The sequence below is a fragment of the Coloeus monedula genome, assembly GCF_965178545.1.
Source record: "Coloeus monedula genome assembly, chromosome: Z".
Lineage (NCBI taxonomy): Eukaryota > Metazoa > Chordata > Aves > Passeriformes > Corvidae > Coloeus > Coloeus monedula.
In genome coordinates, this window is record NC_138822.1 from 27639731 (window position 1) to 27656038 (window position 16308).

At 35.0% G+C, this 16308-nt stretch overlaps 1 protein-coding gene across 2 annotated transcripts in view; it reads left to right on the forward strand.

Moving 5' to 3' along the window:
* The window catches only part of FER (FER tyrosine kinase), a 159827-nt gene that overhangs the window by 128332 nt on the left and 15187 nt on the right, over positions 1-16308 (forward strand). The gene's annotated exons all lie outside the window — the stretch shown is intronic.

Sequence of the window (16308 nt, forward strand, 5' to 3'; positions counted from 1 at the left end):
TGTTAGTTCTTAAAAAAAAGCCACCAAAATTTACTCTGCCACACCTGTAAAATAATTTTTAGTCAAACTTTGAATTTGATTGGCGCATTACTGTGTGTTGAGCTTTTATTTCTTAATATGGACATGCCTGATACAACCTCCTCTGTTGCCTCTTAACTGGAAAGGTTTTTTCCACCAAAATTAGTATTTCCACTGACTTTATTAGATTATAAAGATACTGTGCAATTACAGCACTGCCATTTTTATACACATTATTATTTTTTATTTGTTCTGTTGGTCATAAGTGGTACTAATTCTCCGAGTTCTGTTGTGGGGTAAGTGAGGATCTGTCTGCCAACTCTTTCCAAAGAAACCTGAGTTCAGAGAGCTGCTCTTGGGACTCCCAGCTTTTCTTTGTTGCTAAACAAAGAAAGAAAAATTTGTTGTTTCCAAAACAGTGGTGCTGCTCCCCTTCCATCACACTAATGCCAGCTCTGCATGGGTGCTGTTGGGGTACTTGGTCTGCCATGATCCTTTTTTCATCAGTGGCTATTAAAACTGCATTTCACACCATAGTATTGATCAAGACAAATGTGTCACTGCTTTCAAATGCAGCAGGAAATTATTCGTCATCATTTTCACACTACCTTGTTTCTTCAAAATGAGATGTTTCCAACCCTAAAATAGCTAATATGGTGCACTCCAGCTGCTGTCATCCAGGAGAGGCAGGTGAACAATGCTACGTTTCACTCAGCTTGCCATATAGGAATAGATTATAGAGTGTTATATACCAGGTTTTAGCTTTTAAGAAGTGATTTTCAAGAGATTCCCTCCATCCTTTTTTTTTTTTTTTTCCTGCTGTCACATTGGTGAGTGTGGTTTGATCCTAGAGAAGTATGTTTGCAATTAAAGTTGGATCAGTTCTGAATCGGTACTTCTGGTTGTCCAAGATCTTATTTGAGCAGCATGATTATTTTTTTCTTTAGTGAGCTTCTATGAATCTGATCTGAAAGTATTAAGGAAAAAACCCCAGTAAACATGAATATGCAAGGCCATGAATATTGTATACTTTAAACACATTATAATAAATTAGAGTGAATATTGAATTTGAAGTGTGCTGTAATGGAAGTGGCTGTGAACTATGGCGAAGAGTTGCTTTTGAATAAAAATTGAACTTTCTTCCAATCTTTTATCTGTTTCCCTAAGCTATTGAATTTTGACATGGCTGGTGGTAACAAAGAATTTAAAAGGAGGAGAAATACAGTTTTTTCCTTGTGGACGCTGTGCATTTGTTGTACTGGTTGATACTGCTTCCCCTTGTGTGCTTTATTTGAAATTCACCCCAGGCTGTATTAAAAGCAAACTAGGCATCACAGATTGAGCTTTGCCATGGCTGCATAACGCTTGTAATTAGAGTAATAGATGTGTGGGTTTGAATGGCCAGAGTGTGATATAAGGAAGGTCTGAATAAGTTTTTGTTTACTCTAAACCTCCATGTGTCATTCTGTCTCCATAAGACTGTGCTGTCTTTCATATATTCCCAGTTTGTGGTCGAAGTAGTCCCATTACCAGAGGAGTTAGTGGTCACAGTGTGTAGGAAATACATATTTCAATTGTGGCTTTTTCATGTTACTGTATTAAATAAACATGCAGTAGACTGCACAAAGTATTACATTAATGTAATGATTATTACATTAATGATAGAAATGGAAGTTCTGGTGCTTTTTTGTTTGCTTTTCTTTTCGCTTTTTTTTTTTTTTTGCCTCTTTAGGAATAACATGGTACTTTATTCAGCTGCTATTAGGACAGGTTTTGTTTGCCACGGGGATTTTCCAGTACTTAATATCTCTACCACTTGCTACTCTTCTTTTAAAATATTAAATTATAAGGCATCTATTCATACTAGTGGAAAAGAAAGTTCTTGTTCAACTGTGGTTGTTCTGAGGCTAATATTAATAATTAATGTTCCCAGAGGCCAGTTTAGTATAGGATATTAGATTATGCTGTTCCTTAGCTTAGAATGGCAAATCGAAGTTTCTTCATATAAAATAAATAAAGGGAAATTACCTTTTTCTTTCCGTGTTTGTATTTTCTTTTGAAAAGGCAGTTACATTTCATCTTTATTTTTGCCTAATTGACATTTCCTTTAGGTTCCATTTTATGTCTAAAGAGAACACAGCCTGTATATCAGCTGAATGGCATCAGGGATAATCCAGTATGATAAGCCAAACATAGTTCTTTATATTAATGCTTTGAAGCGTCTGTTAAAAGCTTCAATAAGGTTGATATTTTCATTTTATTGCAAAGTTTCCCTAGTGGCCCCTATTCAGTATGTGCTTAAATATAATCTTTTATGTGTTCTTCATAAAATGGAGAAAATATCCAATTATTTCAGACATCTGAGCTTTCAGTATTTCAGTTTTTCTTGGATGATGCTTTAAAATGTCATGTAGAGTTAAACTGAAAATAGTAATAGTTAAATTGGTTGGTGCGTTAATGCAGAATTATTTTGTAGACCTAGGTATTTTAAAAAATGCAGTGTCAATATTGTCAGTAAGCTATATTAATACAGATATATGTGGTGATAGAATTCACTGATAACTGATAACACAAGGGAAGCTGAAAATCCATTACTTTTTGCAATAGCTAGAAATGTATAATGGGTTCTATTTTTGCTTTCTATTTGCTACATCTCATCCGTCAGTTAGCAATTAGAGGTTGGATATTTACCATTAGAAGGTAGATTCTTCATTCTGGTCAGCTGGCTGTTGTATTTTTAAGGAACATTGAGTGTTTCATGTGTTTATGTTTAACTTATATGTGACCTGAGGTCTCAGTCTCACAAGGAAGAGCATGAAAAATCCTCACTAAGGAGCATTTGTTGAATACAAATATAAAGGGACAGAATGTGCCATTTTAAGGATAATATTTTGTAAGAAAATGACCCTAAACTGACTTTTTAAACTTCCTTTATCTTCTGATAGTCCAGGGCTTCTCATTCTGAGATTTCACACCTTTCCTTTGCATTGTCCCTGCCCCTCCAGATTTTACTGCACAACTGGGTAAGACATGAGTGAGGGAAAAAAATATGCAAAAGGAAGATTTTTTAAGAAGGAAATATTTTTGTTCTTGTTATTGCATAGGTAAAGTATGGTTGTATTACTTGCTAGCTGATGTTTCTGCTCTTACATGTTTAAGTAAATAGCAATGAATCTGTTCCCTGAAATCTCAGATAATGGTCTGGTCTTTCTGCCATGCTGAATTCCTGTTTGGGTTCCAGAAATCATCAGAGAATCCAAAAGAACATCACAAATTTCAGAATATTGTGAGATACTGTAATAAAATGTCTATGATGCATATAGTTACATGATCTCTTCTTTTAGAAGTGTGTCTGTTTTATTCTTAGGGGGCAGTTGTTTTATGTAAAATCAAAATTAAGTTATTAGAAAACTGAGTATTTTATAGATGGTGGGGAGAAACATTAAGTATCAAAAGGTAATTTATAAAGGCTTATATCAGAATTAATGCTTAGGTTGTAAACAATTAGTAAGAAATTTCAGAGGAGGGGATTTAAATTTTTTTCTTGTCACAGAAGTTGCATAGTATGAAAAATATTTATTTCTTTCCCCTGTGAGGTTGAATTAGTCCGTATTTTCCTCATGTGATACAGAATGCTCGCTCCTAAAAAAAGAGTAAGCTTTGCTAGGAATAAAGGAAATAAGGCTGAAAGAAATGGAAGTAAATTTTCTTAGACTCTCTCATTCTGTTTAACAAACAGTAGCATTTTAAGTGTAAAATGATTGCACTGTATTTGTTTTTGTTTACTGCAATATCACTTTCTTGTTGATAAATACCAGGAATTTATAAGTATTATTCAGTAAAATAACTTGAGCAACGTATTTTTAGAATAATAAATCTACTCACTGCATGAGGGCACCAGGCTCTCTCTAATTAAGAAGCAAGAAGTAAAAAATGAAAGTACACGATATTGAAACTAAGATAAAGATAACATGCAGTTAGTGTTTGTGGAAGCTATTGTGCTGACCATGAAGTCTGGGTAGTGTAAATAACATTTTCTCTACTCTCATAGCCCTGTCGCAGTGGAGAATAGTGGGTGAAATGTAATTTCTTCCTAAGAAAGATGGGCTGCAGGATTCCATTTGTGCAGTGGGCAAAGGAGGTATTAGTCGATGATGAACAACTAATTAGATGATCGTACAAGACAAAAGCAGAATAATAAGGGAGGGGGGGGAAGGGGGAGAATGCAGTCAACTGCAGCAGTTGCTTCAGAAGTGAGGTTTAGAGTGGCTCTTTGAGCACAAATCATTGACCACAGGGTGTGTCAGTGTTTGTTTAGGGAAGCTAAAACATGTTTTCATGCACTGATTTCTACATAGTAGAACTTTTCCTGGTTTCTTTCTTACAGCAGAAAATTCTAATCAGTGTTTTTGAAAAGGAAAAAGATGTAGCGTACATCTAAGGTATAATGTATTGGTTCAATTTTTTATTGGTTTCCTGATACTAATTATTGACATTCCAAAGAGGAATGTACCACAATTATCTCAGATAGGAAACAACTTTAATTTAATAAAAATTTTTTAAGCTGTATATGGTAACAAGTAAAAAATTCCCAAATTGTTTTCCTGAAGAAGATAAACTTTTTTCCCTTTTCTGAGTTTTATACACATACATACACACACACATAAAAATATATATGTATGTATGCTTACTTGGTTATGCCTATTTTGTCGATTTGACAAAATGTTTATCCACTACTTTTTCAGATAGCACTAATGATGATATACCTTGCCCTGTATTTTACCACTGCCTCAGGAGGTTTTTCAGAAGTGCCTCCAAGCTTCACAGTGCTGTAGTTTTATCACTGATGTATCATATTCAACATTGTGCTATGGCTGTGTACATAGTGAAAAACAGATGAAAGAAGGATGTGTGATGGGTTTTAGTGTGTATTCGTGAAATAACTTGGTTTTAAAGTTTCTGGAACTGAAAACATTATGGCATATAGTTCTACATATCAAATAATAAAGAAAAGGCTGTTTTCCAGCTCTTTTTGGAAAATCAGGACATTTTTCTCATAAAGCTAAGAGAAACTTAAGAGAAATTATGCCTGTTCAGCTTAGGTGAAAGTAAATTCAGTTCCAATAGGTACTGCTCACAAAAAATATTTTGATCAAATTTAAACTGTCTGAAAGGAATCACTCTCGCTGAGGATAAGTAAAATAAAACACACAGAAAGCTAAGTGCATGTTTTGTTCTCTTTTTGTCATTGTTCTGTTGTTCTCAGCCTCTTTCCTCCTCGTTCAGCAGAATTGTAGTGCGTGGATACGCTTTTATGAAACATTTTTATATCTCTGCGAGTTTTTCCTCAGATAAGGAGTTACTCTTTGTCAAAGACTATTTCAAAATCCCTTATGCAAGGCAGTAAACAGCAAGGAAGGCCATATTGGCATGTTAACTGGTTTGGAAGATAGATGGAGATCATCAGGTTGCATGGAGCTGTGAGAATTGTTGAATCAATGTTACAGTATTTAAATGTTCGCAGATTTCAGCTGAATCATTTAAGTCTGACATAAAAGCTGCTGGCAATGCTGGATATCAGATACTTCATCAAGTGTCCTGGCTTCTGGGAAATAGAAATAGATGAGTGAAATAAGGGCCAAGCCCCTGTTTAAAAAAACCCAAACTATTTATAGGAGTTAGGATGCTATAAGTAAATATACTTGATTTGAAAGGCTTCTGCTTTGTAATAATTTCAATTTTGGAGATCAGTAAGATCAATAAGGCTATACCTGCTCAAAAGGAAGGGTTTAAACTTTACTGCTCTGAATATTGCATCTTAGTAGTTAGTTGGTTATAAAAACCTCCAGGCCTATCCACTAACACATTAATTGACTGTCCTTCCTGCTTGGTATCTTAGACCTCTCTGACTTCTCATCTGCTTCTGGGAAGCCACCCTTGCTGCCCATTATTGCTTGTGCATACCACACTCTCTTGTATGATATTATCTGGACTAGTTTCTTACTCTCCTTTCAGGGTCATGCATGGATTCATGAAATCCCACTCCCTCCTCATGAGAGCAACAGAGAGCAAAACTGAGATGACAGGGTCATCTGCTCTTGTCCTTTTTTGGCAAAACTCAAGTATGAAATATTAGCATTGTGGTCACAAATATATTTATTTATCCTGGTTTCTTATTAATACATTTTATTTTCAAAGGGGTTATTAAACTTCCGTATACATTATTAATCTTCTGTAACACAGCCGGACTTCAGTTGTAGATTGAAACCAGTTGTTTTTAAATTTGTAAGTCAATAAGGATCTTTGTAACCACAGGAGAGCATTATAACCTTCAGAGAGAGTCAGGCAGACAGAACTCTTAGACTCCTGTAAACGTTATGCAAGATTTTTCTATGTCAAACGTAAAGACATGTTTTTTCCTTAAGCAGGCAGTTTCTGCTTCTTTTAGCTATCAAGGAGCTATTAAACTGAAGTGTTTTGAAGTGTTTCAGTTCCTTTTGGGGAGTATTTTATAGTAACTTACACAGAGCTTGGTAATCTTTTTGATTTGACAGTGGGCCAGTATTCTTCTCCGATGGTTTTAACATATTCTTTAGAGCTGCACAGTTCCCCTCTACCGATGTTTCAAGCCCTTTGCAGGAGATGTTGTCTGAACCTGGAGCTGGACTCTGAAGTGCCACTGACATGCTGCTGACACCAGCCTGGGTTAGGGCAAAGGACAAATTGGTGCTCGCTAAAGAAGGAAAAAAATTGTGGAGGAAGATATTCGTGTGATAGCTTTGCTACACACAGTGTGGGGCCACGTTTGACATGTGAAACCAGACTACCTCCAATCACAGATAAATGCCTCTACCTGCATATAATGGAAATCTGAGGAGACTCAGCAGCAGCTATTTCATTATGACTTTGTGGGAGTCTACCTGTACCCAGCTGGCAACACTTGTAGCATTTTCTGGACAGAAATTAGCAGTTTGTGTCTATTGCATTCGAAATTTTGTGTTTCCCCAAATATGTGATTGGTTAAAAAAGTCACTTTTTCATATATGATAAAATGAACAAATGCACCAATCCAGGAAATTAGTAATTCTTTGGGTCTTTCCCTCTTTGACCATTACCTGTTTGTTGTGTACTGTATGCGTGATAGTATAATAATAGATTTCAGGGCATCTGAAAACTCTAATGTTTACTTTAAGTCAATAAAAAGTTGGATTAATTTACTTAATCAGTCCATCCCTTTGAAACAGACACTGGTCTGTACACCTGTTGAACTGGTTTTAGTTTATTAAGTAACTGCATTAATAAAATAGTATTTCTTAATTTTCTTAGATTTCTCACAATCTATTAGACAATGAGGTTTCATTTTCCGATGCTCAATTTAGTTCCATTACTTGTATTTAGTTGTAATCCATATCTCTTTTGGTTCACTTTTCTTTCTACATGATTACCTAGCAGTATTTGTATTTTACTGAATGTTTGTACTTAGGCTTAATTTTTCAAAATATAATAATTCCTGTTTTACAGGCTAAGTCTAATCTTTTTTCCAACAGATACATCTCCTCGCCCTTCTCTCTGTTCCCCCCTCTCCCTCTTTCCCCTCCCTTTCTCCTTCTCTCCTCTCCTTCTTTCTTTTTATTTATTTGCCCTTACTTTTGCTTGCAGCTGCTCCTAATTTGATAATATCTGGAAATTTAATTAAGTTCCTGTTTAACTTTTCCCTCAGATCATTAACAAAGCTGTTGAATGAAAACAGGCAACTCCAGTTTGTTGCCCTATATTACATCACCTTCAAAGAAATTTCTTACCTTCTAAGAAATTTCTTACCCATAATTCTTTAAGTAGGAAGATTTTAAGCATTCAGCAGATGACTAGCTGAACTTTGGTTATTTTATAACCTTTGCCTAAATGCTAGATGCTAAAATGAATGTAACATTAAATGGCAAAGAGGATCCTGTCTTCCTACAGTGTAATGGCAGAATAGTTTTTTGTGTGGAAATATTTCAGAATAACAGCCAGGTGCAGTAAATCCATAGCTTTGCAGTAGTTTTCTAATAGTTAATTCTTTTCCTGTCTTTAGATTAAGCACAGGAAAGTGTTTCCTGCATTTCCAACAAACTTTGAATCCCTGTAGGACACAGAACACTCCAGATCCATAGGGAGTCAACACTCTACCTGAGTGAACATGCTTCTGCAGAGAGCAACCAGAGGTAGAGGGGCTGTTTCTAAACATAGAAGTCTGGATTTTCCAGAGGAAGGACATTCTTGTAACAGATGACTTCATGGGATAGCGTAAGGTTTTAATAGAAGAAAAAGGATAGAGTTAAGTAGGTGATGAACTTGGAGCCCCTGGCCTTGTTAACATCTGTTCCTTGACTCATCCCAGCTGTGAAATTTTACCATGGTGAACATGTGAGTTAACATGCGAGTTAATCCAGTTTCCAAAAATTGAAGTCCTGTCCCATCTTCTGCTATCAATATGAGATGTAATCATGATCCTTAGTCAGCACTGTCATCTTTTTTTCTTCAACGTCTCATACTTTGGGTGCCTCACCGTAATTCCATCAAAATTTCATCACTTTCTTCTTTTTCTTGTGATGAAAAAAGGGCAAAATATTTTCTTCCACATATTTTTTGAGTAGGAAAAGTATTGTGGATTTTAATTAATAGCAACAAAAACCAGGACAGATGTTCAATTATTTCCTATCTTGTTAATTGACAGGAAATGAATATGTAATTTTATTCCTCTAAATTTCTATATATAATCCTGTACAATGTATTAGTCACATGAAATTTCTTTCGTATTTCTGTAAACTAACTGCAAATCTTACTTAGCTGTCTAGGACAATTAGTAAATGATTACTCATCTTCATTTTCATTCATTTTAAGGTTTTTTTATTATAGTGACAAAACAGACTATTTTTAAAATATTAAAATATTTCAATATGCCACTAAGCATTTGTTGGTAATCTTTGATGAAAGGTAGAGAGATACTGTCAGGTACAAATTAGAATTTTTTTCTCTGATTGGAAAATTATGAATTTGTGGACTATTACTGTATACCTTTGTAAATGGTTTCCATTGCCAAGAGTGCTTAGCTGGCATATGCTACCTGGGCCATCCATTTAAATTCTTTCCTCCCTAAATAGGAAACATCCCCAGAGAAATAATTGCCTTAAAATGTGGCTGACTTTTCTCTCTTTGCTCTTGGATTTCTTTGTGACTGTCTCTTAAAAATTCAGGAGGTTTCTTTTTTACACTTTCTAGCCGCTCATCTTAGGACTGCAACAGAATCCTCTTGTCTATCACTACTTGATTCTGCTATGTCTCTGCTTTCTTTTCTTCCTGATTTCTAATCAGACAATTTATTTGGTTTCTCTCTTACTACTTCTGTATTATTTTCATGAATATGTAGTGTCTTTTACCTTTATTAGGCTGGATGGTTCATTTCTCTGTGGCCTGATTATTACCTTTACCTTTTTTTTACCTTTATTAATAAAGTATTTGACGGTCTAGTTCCTATAAAATACTTTTCTACTGAGAAGTCATGAATGTCAGTCCATGCTTATCTGTTACTTCTAAACTCTTAATCCATTCCTGTCTGCTGTAGGAGCAAAAGTAAATTTAAGTGATTGAAATGCATGTAGAGATAACTTCAACTACAGCTACTGAATACCACATTATTGGTGCTGGCTGCTGAAAAAGCAGTAGAGTTGCTACCTGCCTCAGATGAACTTTGATATTCACCTGTAGCAAATACTTAAATCTAGCCTGAGAAGACAGAAAGACTTTGAAATTCTTCCTTTTTCACTAGGAGGACTTGAAAAACCCTGCAAATACCATATTATTGTGCTATTTGATTTAATTCTAGTGAAAAAGGTGGAGGGGAAAGTGACCCATGTTATATCTATGCTTTTGAATTTCTTGGTTCCTTGGGCACTTGCAGGGGTTTTCAATTTCTTATGCTCTGCTTTGCATTATTAGTAGTTTGAACGTAATACATTATGATATTAACACTAGGAAATGCTTTGTTTAATAGAATCAATAGTTTATTTTCTAAAAACCTTAATCATCAGGAAGTCAGCAATAGAAGCAACTCTGCTTTAGGCATTTTCTTTAAATCCAGCATGCAGGCTTTTCTATTACTGGTATATAACAGACAAGGGAATATGGTCTTTGACTATATCTGGTCTGCCTCTTCAGATGTTTCCAGTTTTGTAAACAAGTTAAATCAATATTTAATGCTTCTGTACAGATAAATCAATTACATTTTGACATTATACTATAGAATAGAATAAGGAAGAGATTAATTCAAAGCTAAATTCAGAATTAAGGACTAAATTGAGGGATCCTCCTGGTCTAAAAAAGGTGGACACTCATAACAAGTCTTACGTTACCACACAGGTTGAATAAAGCCATGATATTACAATAAAAATGCACTTGTTAGCACAATTGTGTGCTCTAGTATTTCATTTTAGTTGCCTCTGTGAATATTACAGTGAAAATTTCTTCTTGAAAATGGTATTTTTCTTCCTATGAGTAATACAGTCTACTTGTGTGACTCGTTATGGAAATGGAACACATTGTGACTTAAGTCCACTGTAATTTTATCAAGCACAAAATGTAAACTTGTGTTCTGGTACATCTTGGATAATTATTTTTTGGACACTTAATTTCCCCTATAATTCCATTATATCAAAGAGATTTTTCAGGACTATTAAGAATGTTACATGTTTCTCTAAATGTACCCGTGTTTATGTGCTATAATGTTTCTGTCAAAACCCAAGAGCTTAGGAATGGTTGCCTGGAACCCAGCAGAGGTGTTATTCCTCTGTCTGTCCTGTCATTAAGGATTTCCAGAAGGTATTTTTCATTTTCCAGTTGCTCTAATATTGTAGGTTCCTCGTGAAGTTGCCTATCTTCCTCTCCAATGACTGTCCAGACCCTTGGTTTTTCATTAAAATGGGCACACAGAAGAAATTGGATTGCAAACCTTTGTTTCAAGATACAGCACAAGGGGGGGGGAAAAAAATAATTAGACATTTTGTTCAGCATATTACATGTAATCAGCAGTGCACAGGAAAAATGGGTTATAAAAATCTACAGGGATGTCAATGCATAGAGGACTATTATAGACTAAAATGACTATGATGCCATTTTCATCAAAATAACTGTTCAGAAGAATACAAGTAATAACTATTAAGTTCTAAAACAGTTGAGAAACAATGCAGATAAAAACCATTTAGATGCTGCTGATGGGAATGTTTCTGTTCCAGGAGCAGGCATTGTGAAGACAACCTCTGAAATAGGAAAAAGAGGGAGGAATAGATGATGCAGCAATTTATTGCTTCATTTCCATCTTCATAGTCTACTGCTTTGATTCTTCTCAGAAAATGCTTATTGTCTACTATTGCCTTCTTTATCTCTTTCAAAATTGCTGGTACAGAAAACTTGCCCTGCTAGGAAAATAAAGGGCACACAGTAGCCTACCAAAATAAAACTGAAGATAAAAGTTTCCTAATGTGTCAGTAGATCTGTACAGTCCCTTGAGTCATATCTGGATGGCAGACAGTAAGTTGGCAGTCGTGTTCAGCTACTGAATACAATTTTGTGGGGGTTGTTTTGTTACTTTTTATCTTTTGAGTTCCTTTTGCAAAAATTTAAAGTCCTTCATCTGAAAACTGAAAAGTGCTTTAGAAAGAGTAATTGAATGTCACTAATGCTGTGAGGTGGGAATAGTTGCTTATTTTATAGTTAAGAAGAACTGAGCAGTATCCAAAACTGTGGATAGCAAGCAGAGCACCTGACATTATTGAGAAATCACTACTGCATCCAACTTGGAGTTTCTCTGGTTTGCCTGCACTGTTCAACTGTGGAGATGAAGATGGGCTTGCATTATATGAGGAACTGAGAGAAATTATTAGCGTTGTAGTTAATATGGCTCCATTGGTGTTCATAATAGCTAAAATAATGTGAAGAAACAGTTAAAGTAAAAAGGGGAAAGAAAACACAGAACAAATGAAAGGGTCTTCTTCTGACCCTCTAATATTTTCCCAGTCTGTTACTAGGCACATATTATTTGTTGTACTCTCCACATGTAGCAAAATTTGCATACGCATATCAAGAAAGTTCTGAAATATGTGTGTTTTGATTTGGGCACCACTGAAAAATTACATCAGGTGTTTGAAGGTTAGGGTAGTATCTTACAGTCCACAAAAACCCCAGTAATTTATCTTGTAGTTCCACTTCCCTCCCCTTTTTGTTGTGTTTAGGTAGTAGACTATTTTCATTGAATTTAACTTGCAGAGGAGATAAAATGGTCCTGTTCACTAATTAATTACTTGCTTTTATCACCTAAGAGTATTTTAACTGCACGATCCAGGGATGGAATATAAAATAACTAATTAGTTCAGTGAGGCAGTCTGTGCTGCTGATTTAGTAATGGGGAGTTTACTCTTGTTTTGATTTGCTTTGACTCACGGAATTCCATTCCAATGCTAGGTAGTAGTTGCTCTGTAGTTCCTTTGGAGTGTGGAGGGAGTGTAAGAATGTCCTTAGAGAAAGGTTTAGTAGGTTTACGTCCTGACTGACAGACATGAATCCAGGTGGTAACAACTCCCAGCACAGAGAAATTGCCTCCACTTCCTCCTTTAACTGGCTGTTGAATTTTTAGCAAAGTCCTACAAACTCTCTCTTACAGTTTCAGCATATTCAAACCATATTAGAGATCCCTAGGAGATGTCCTGTTTGTATTTATAGGGGCTGCAGAGCAGTGCTTAAAAAGGAAATTTCCAAATTACATACTAGTTCTTACTTGTTAGTAGCTGGGGGGAAGGCACTTTGTTTCCAGCAGTACTAGGAACTTATGTAATATTGTTATTAAATAGTGAGAATCAGTTTTTCTTTTGCTAAGGAACTTCCTCTGTAGCACCTCAATGTAATTTGTGCCCAATTTGTAGATCTTTCACAATATAAATAAAGAATATTTTCTTGCTTACTGTGTTAAGGATAAATACTGATTTTTTGGAATTACTGCTTTAAATAACAAAGGCTTTATGAGAAAAAAAGAAAATTCCGAACAGATACACCTAATTTTATGCAATTGTCTCTCTTTTTATTCAGGATGTTGGCTCTAGGGAACATTAGGGAGAAGGAAGAGAAAGCAAATAGACCATACTGGTTCTTCAGGGGGAAGAGGACAAATAGAATGTAGTTGATTTTGGTGCAGTTTTTTGTTTAGGGGTTGGTGTGTGGGGGTTTTGTCATTGTTTTTCAAGGGTTTATTGTTTACTTGTTTGATTTGGTTTGGTTTTTTAATGTCCATGTAGAAAGAGTCGTGATTTACTATAAATATTTAACACTGATGTTGTCTTTAATATTGACTTCTCACAGTTAATTTTGGTCATCAGACCTCTGTATTTACATTTTCATGTTTCCCCTAACTCATGTTGTTTATCTTACATATGAGGTGAAACTCCATTGTGTGTATTTCATATGAAAGGTTAGGAAGTAAAGGGTCTTTATAAGCCCCTTAACACTATTATACTAGAACTCATATCTGTAGAAAATAGAAATTAATTAGAATCATGGAAACCAGAATAAAAACCAATGTCATGATTTATTATTTTAAAGCAATGGGAGTAATAGTTGCTGATGCCATTTTGTTTCCAGATTCTGGCTATAAATTCTGTAATAAATCACATTGACCAAAAGCATCTTTGGTGTTTTCTCTTGTGTCTAGACTGAAAAATAAGAACATCCTTTTAAAGGAAGCTGTCAGACATAATAAGAAACAGTGAAGAATTTATTTGAAAAATACAGAAAAATCTTAACCAAACCCTCAGAATAATAGTAAAAAAAATCCGAAAAGTTGAGGTACCTATAGCTTTCAGTGTAACTGTTTTTAAAAATGCTTTTAAGCATGCAAATATGTACAAAAATCATCTGTAAAATTAAGCAACAAATCACTGAGGACATGAAACATGTACACTGACAGTAGAAATATTAACAAGATAATCTAGTTTTGGGACACTTGTATGCCTGAGGAATGAAAGTATCACATCTAAAGTGTTTTCTAAATAAGTGTGGGAAAGCGCCTACAATATACATGAAGATGGAAAAAGGCAAATTTGTGTCAGAAGTAAATATATGAAGTGCTCACAAGACTTTATTAAGACAAATGATGTACTGAAAGTAATACAGAGTCTTATAGCATCAAAAATGGGAGAGTTTTAGCTAAAAACAGAAAAAGGTATTAATACAGTGAGACTCATAATGTGCCAACATTTTATTTGCTCTTTGTAGCATTAATTTACATATATCCTGTACATAGTGTCACAGTCTTTACCAACTTCCACAAATACCAGTTGATTTTCATGGAAGTGTTTTAGTCAATTTTCAGTAGGGATGAAAAGCTTTTTCTCTAGATGATTCTGAATGAAAAAGAAAAGTCATAAATACAAAACTGACAAAAATTATGCAAACTGAGTGTAGTCTGTGTTTATAAGCACCATACTCTGCATATTATTTACAATCTGCTTTCCCCTAATAATCAGACTTACGCATGAGGAATAAACCTGAGGCAGCTCAGTATATAGGTTTTTCTTAAACTGACTCAAGATGTTCAAATACGAGGTCAGACTTCAGGTAGGGAGATGCCTGTGATTTCAGTTAACTGTAAATTTTCTTTGAGGTACAACCTCATTACTTTTTCCACTCCTTATGTCTATCAGTTGCAAAATCTAGACTATATTGAGTAAAACAATAAAAAAACTAATTACTGAAGTATGATTGGAACCTAAGCCATAAATTCTTGAGGTTCTGTGGCGATACTTATTGCACACTTGAGTATAAGCAATAACAATTTGATTTTGTTTTGCAGCTTACTTGCTTTAACCAATATAGCTGTATATAACAATACCACATGCTAACATCAAACTACATAACACAGTGCAGACTGAGCTATTTTATGCATTTGTGCACATCTTCAGCTGGTGCCTGTGAGTTCAGATTTGTTTTTTAGTGGTTCATCTTCTCAAACCACAAGAATAACTTCATTTATATTACTCAAGCTCTAGAACTATAAATGTTCTTAGTGGCAGAAAAGTTGTGTGAGTCAAATATGTTAAAATTCTTAAATCAAGTTATAATATTTAGGGTGATACCTAGGCTCTGTCTACATATCAAATAACATAGCCCAATATCAATATGGATGAGCTGATCAAAGTGGATGTATGAGCTTCAGCATCCTTAAATATGGCTCTAGACTTTTACTTTGGGTTAAATATAGTTCAGTCCTTTGTCATTAATGTCCCCACCATGGGTAATGTTAGAAGCTGTTTGCCACTGGTTCAGACCTTTCTTTCTGCATTAGCTGTAGAAAAAAATTCCATAGAAACAAAATTCTGTAGCTGTAGAAACAAATTTTGTGCAAATCATGGGCAGGATTCTAAGTTAGTTTCTTCCAAGAGCAATGTAGTTTGCATGCACCAAATTCATTCTTCAAAAACCAATGAATGTGCATTAAGTGCTCAGGGGATTCACTTCAAAACTATGCTACAGCTCCAATTCAAAACATCAAAGTTAATGTAGTTTTTCTGGAATATTCATGCAAGGCAAGCCATTTGTGGGCATATTAGCTATTTAAGCTAAACAAAAACACAGCAAGTTTAGTTTAAAAATATTTTGCCCATGATGCGCCTAATGGTATAGAATTAATCCCCTTGCTTAACGTATCTCCCCCTTTAAAAATTTCTTCTATTTTATAGTGATGGGAATAATACTATGCATTTTATTATGTTGTATTTTAATAAGCTGTAGAACACTGACATTTAATATATGTATAGTATGTTTATAATATATTATTTGTTGGGGGTCTCCTCCCCTGCCATGGAGCCCTGGGAGAGGTGCCCTGGGGGGGAGACACGGGGTTTCCCTGCCCCTGGTCAGTCTCATTCCCCATTGGTTGGTTTGTGTTCCCCGGGGTGGCCAAGGACCTTCGTTAATATACGTATAGTATGTTTATAATATATTATTAGCATGTAGAGAAGCCACAGTAGGTCTTCTATCAAGTGTTACTGCATGATGTCTCCTAATCTAAAAAAGAAAAAGAAGTTTGAGATGAAGGGAGGGAGCTGACTTTCTGAGCTTCTCATCCATCACTGAAACAAAATTCCTTTTCTGTGCTGAGTAACTTTTAACTTTTAATAGAAACTCACATAATAGAAACTCTAACAGAAGATGAAGCCATTTCTCAGGTTTCTTACTGAAACACATCCTGAACACATTTCACGACAT